We start from the raw sequence: 5,348 nt of genomic DNA on the forward strand, positions 1-5,348 counted from the left end.
CATGTGCCATGAGGAGCGCGGCCCGTGCGTCCATGGGAGGGTGACATGCATGGGAAGAAGAGCTGGCCGGGGTCAGCGATGGAGTGGCGGTGCGGCCATCCCACCGCACCGATGGGTGCAGTGAGGATGCTTGCTGCTCGTTCCCCGCTGGGCCGGTGGCGGCGGGCGATGGGGAGCGGCGAGGTGGCCCGCTGACAGGAGCCATCTTAGCAACGTGGGCTGCGAGGGCAGCCCGGCGCTCAGCACGAGGGCGGCGCGCGTCTGCCATGGAGACGACGGAGCAACGGAGCACGGAGCGATGGACAAAGGCTTCGGCGCACCCCTGCCTGGTGCGCCAAATGTCGGATCTGGGGTTCCGGCAGACCCTTAAGGTTCGAACACTGGGGTGCACGTGAAGGTTTTCTCCCTATCGATCCACGCCCTAGCTCTCTAAGATCTCGCAAACGAACACGGCGAACTCTCAACACAGAAAGACACAAGATTTATACTGGTTTGGGCCACCGTTGTGGTGTAATACCCTTCTCCAGTGTGGTGGTGGTGGATTGCCTCTTGGGCTAATGATGAACAGTACAAGAGGAAGAACAGCATCCTGAGGTCGAGGTGTTCTTGTGTTTGGTGAGTTTGTGTGTGTCAGGACCGAAATCAGCTGCCGACTTGTGATGGTGTCGATCCGATGCCCCTCATGGTGGCGGCTAGTTCTACTTATATAGGCCTTGGTCCTCTCCCCAAATATTGAGCGGGAAGGGAGCCAACAATGGCCAATTCCAAAGGGGACAGCTAGTACAAGCTATCCTAACAAAAGGTGGTCTTCGCCTGCAAAAGGCTCTCGTGATGATGCTGTCTTGGGCTCCATGGTGACCTTCGTCTTGCCGTCCTTCTAGTCCTAGTCTCGTTGCACCAATACGGAAACCTTTTCTTGATGCCTCGGTACTCCGCGCATGCGCTTGCCCCTTAGCACCAAAGAGGAAACAAGGACGCTGCGCGCGCTGGCGCCCGCCTGGCCTCGATCATCATGGCTCACGTCACGAGGGGCCTCGCAAGGTTTGCCTTGCCTTGATCTCTCCGCCCCTCGTGAGCCTGCCTGGTGAGGCCGCTCTTGAGGAGGTCTTGTGTCATCCGCCCCGCGAGGCTTGGCCCCTCGCGAGGGTCTTGAATGTCTTGTTGATGAAGATGGGTCGTACGAACCTGCCAGCCCAGCCACGCTATGGGCCGCAGGCAAGCAAGTCTGGGGACCCCCATTCCCAGAACACTGACAGATTATGGCATCGCACACAGTTTCTTGAAGGGTCTCTGATTGTGGTGTCGTGTTAGCAGCATCCTGTAGTAGTACCTCCTCATGTCCGGAGCCGTCCGATTGTCATCGGAGGGCCCCAAAATCCCTACTAACCACCTAATCCCTCCTTGCATAGTGCATCGACCCCCTCGAGTGCGCGTCTGAAGTTGTCCCGAACCCGACCCGAGCAGTTATGACCGTTGGATCCGGATCATCCCCAAACATCCCAAAACCATCATCGGTTTCTCGTTGGACCATATGACCCTAAGCCTAGTTCCCTACCTATATAATCAGACCGAACCCTAATTTCTTGGGAGATGTCCCATCACTCCCATCCCCGCCGCCACTCTCTCGGGATCCATCCCGCTACCCACCTGGTCTTGTCCCTCATTTTCAGTACCTGGCCAACCAGACGCCCATGCCCCCGATCCAAAAATCCTCTCCTGCTCGACCAGTCTTCTGGAGAAGCTGTGTTGCCGGAGCTCCACTACCCTGTGCGCCCTACCTCCCTTCCGGCCTTCTCCTTCTCTTCTCTCCCTCATTGCTCTCTCTCTCTCTCACCCGATTCCCTCTCTCTCTTGTTCTCCGCGCAGGAGCAACAGCACCATGGAGCATGGCTGGACCTTCCACGACCTCGAGACGCTGCGTCCAGATCCGGCTGCCTCCGCAACGGAGCTCCTTCATCGATGCTCATGCCAACCAAGCCCCGTCGCCGCATGGATTCACCCCGCCTCTCCACCGCTCGAATCCGGCTGGGAACTGCATCCCCGACGCCCTCTCGTCAGGATCTGGAGCCTCGAAGCCGGGTCTCCCGTCCGCCCACCCCCCGCCGTCCCAGTCCCGTTCCGGCCGGTCCCCGTCGAGGCCGCCTCGCCGGATCCCCAGCCGCGTCGGACTTGCCTCTGCTTCCAGCGAGCCGTGCCCGCTCGTTCCCCCTCATTGACACGATCAAGGGCTAGCGTGGAGAAGCGCCAGGCCCACCTCGCCCGCGCCAAGACCCCACACCCTCTGCTTCACACTCCTGGGCCTGCATCGCGCATGCGGCCTCTTTGCCTTGGGCCGCTTCTGCTGCACCGCGTCAAGGCCCACCTCCAGATCCGGCCCCGCTGTCCTGGGCCATGACCCGGTATGTGAGCAGCCGCCCAAGATCCCCTGTGCACTATCAGGCCAGCAGTTTTGGCCCGCGTATGTTTTTTTCACTCCAGCGATTTTACCTATTTCCAGAGAGTGCAGTTTTACAGAATAGCCCCTAAACTTCATGCATTGAATAACTCACAAATAGTGCATCGGATTAAAATGATGTAAACATGTAAAATGCTTAGAATTTTGTCTAGTTTCATAATTTCCAACTTTCATCGATGTTTAAAATGTGGTTTGCATTTAATTTGCACATTGTCATGCTAAAATGATTTAGTTCATAACTAATTAACCGTAGCTCGGTTTTAATTAAACTTTATATGCATTTGGGGTAGAAAAATGCCTAGTTTAACATGGTGCACTCATCTTGCATGTTTGACAACTCTAAAATATGTTTTAGGACAGAACAGTACCAAATTCATAATATGCATATGGGGATTTTTCAGAATTGTTGTTTGTTATTTCCGGCCTCATTTAAACTTTCCTAATTAGTTAGTTTATTTATGCCTCACCTCTTGCATGTTAACCAACCTTTAATATTGTTGAGTACCTAACCGGGAGTAAACTAAATAATCGAATGTGGTGTTTCGTCAACATGCATCTAGTTACATGTTGTGCTCCACTTAATTTGTAGTATTGTTTGTGCGCTTTACCATGTCATGCCTCATTAAACTGGACATGCATCATACTTGGTTGCGCATCATGCCATGCTTGTGTGTTTACCATGTTGCTTGCTTCTTTCCTGTTTTCTTCTCTTGTTAGCTTCGGTTTCGTTCCGGAGTTGTGAGGATTCGTTCGACTACGTCCGTTTGTCTTCTTCATGGACTCGTTCTTCTTCCTTGCGGGATCACAGGCAAGATGACCATTACCCTCGATTTCACTTCTATCATTGCTTGCTAGTTGTACATTCTATCGCTATGTCGCGCTACCTACCACTTGTTTATCATGCCTCCCATATTGCCATGTCAAGCCTCTAACCCACCTTCCTAGCAAACCGTTGTTTGGCTATGTTACCGCTTTTGCTCAGCCCCTCTTATAGCATTGTTAGTTGCAGGTGAAGTTGAAGATTTCTCCTGTTGGAACATGATTATGTTGGGATATCACAATATCTCTTATTTAATTAATGCATCTATATACTTGGTAAAGGGTGGAAGGATCAACCTTATGCCTGGTGTTTTGTTCCACTCTTGCCGCCTTAGTTTCCGTCATACCGGTGTTACGTTCCTTGATTTTGCGCTCCTTACGCGGTTGGGGTTATGGGACCCCCTTGACAGTTTGCTTTGAATAAAACTCCTCCAGCAAGGCCCAACCTTGGTTTTACATTTGCCTAACAACCTATAACTTTTCCCTCAGGGTTGCAAACCGAGGGTCATCTTTATTTTAACCCTCCTGGGCCAGTGCTCCTCTGAGTGTTGGTCCAACCTAGAGCCACTTGCGGTGCCACCCCTTCACTCGGGGTCTTCCATTGCCGTACGTAGTGTTCATCCGGTGTGCCCTGAGACCGAGATATGTGCAGCTCCTATCGGGATTTGTCGGCACATCGGGCGGTCTTGCTGGTCTTGATTTACCATTGTCAAAATGTCTTGTAACTGGGATTCCGAGACTGATTGGGTCTTTCTGGGAGAAGGAATATCCTTCGTTGATCGTGAGAGCTTGTGATGGGCTAAGTTGGAACACCCCTACAGGGTCAAACTATCAAGAGTCGTGCCTGCGGTTCTGTGGCAGATGGGAATTTGTTAATATCCAGTTGTAGAGAACTTGACACTAGACTTAATTAAAATGAATCAACCGCGTGTGTAGCCATGATGGTCTCTTTTCGGCGGAGTCCGGGAAGTGAACACGGTTTGGGTTATGTTTGAATGTAAGTAGTTTCAGGATCACTTCTTGATCGCTTCTAGCTTCACGACCGCTGCGTAGCTTCTCATCTTACTCTTATCTGCATATGTTAGCCACCATATTTGCTTAGAGCTTGTTGCTACTCCACATCATTACCTTATACTACCCATAAGCTTAAATAGTCTTGGTCTCGCGGGTTTTGAGATTGCTGAGTCCTCGTGACTCACGGATACTTCCAAAATAGTTACAGGTGCTGATGATACCAGTGTAGGTGGTGCTACCGAACTCAAGTGGGAGTTAGACGAGGAACTTGGTCGTTACTATGTTTCGTTTCCTGATGGTCAGTAGTGGAGCCCAGTTGGGACGATCGGGGATCTAGCATTTGGGGTTATCTTCTTTTCATTTGGATTTGACCGTAGTCGGTCTATGTGTGTATTTTGGATGATGTATACATTATTTAAGTATTGTGTGAAGTGGCGATTGTAAGCCAACTCTATTTATCCCTATCTTGTTCATTTCATGGGATGTTTTTGAAGATGAACCTTCTTGTGACAAAACCACTATGTGATTATGCCTCTAAGTCGTGCCTCGACACGTGGGAGCTATAGCCACATCGTGGGCGTTACAAGTTGGTATCAGAGCCATCCCTGACTTAGGAGCCCCCTGCTTGATCGAATCGCTGATGTTGTTGAGTCTAGAACAAAAACGTTTTGAGTCTTGGGATTACATATATATTGGAGAGTAGGATTGTTTTTACTCCTCAGTCCCTTCGTCGCTCTGGTGAGGCCTCCTGACATAGATGTTTTGACTTTCCTCTCATCAAATTTCACGAAATTGGTTTTTAGGATCACGTGAGTATCTTGGGATCGTTCTGATATTCTTGTGATGAGAACATTGTTCTTGGTGCCTCCTGACATTTAGGGGTTGTGGCAGTGTCCCGGGGAGTTGAGCTCCGAGGTGTTGTCGTCACAATTTTATCATTGCAGTTCTGGAATACCTGAGTTCGCCGACATCGAAAATCTCTTTTATGCAGTTATTGGTGAGATAACCTCGACGCCACCCAGTACTGGGGCGGGAGTTCAAGAGTATTGCCATAACTCAT

The 5,348-nt window shown here is 50.8% G+C and overlaps 1 long non-coding RNA gene across 1 annotated transcript; it reads left to right on the plus strand.

The window, feature by feature from the left end:
* The first annotated feature begins 1,607 nt into the window (after positions 1 to 1,607).
* LOC125523614 lies at positions 1,608 to 3,229 on the plus strand. Its single transcript, XR_007290312.1, has 3 exons — positions 1,608 to 1,767; positions 1,867 to 2,399; positions 3,173 to 3,229. It is a non-coding gene; the product is annotated as an uncharacterized LOC125523614 (long non-coding RNA).
* Positions 3,230 to 5,348: the final 2,119 nt, after the last annotated feature.

This window comes from Triticum urartu, chromosome 7, assembly GCF_003073215.2.
Source record: "Triticum urartu cultivar G1812 chromosome 7, Tu2.1, whole genome shotgun sequence".
NCBI lineage: Eukaryota > Viridiplantae > Streptophyta > Magnoliopsida > Poales > Poaceae > Triticum > Triticum urartu.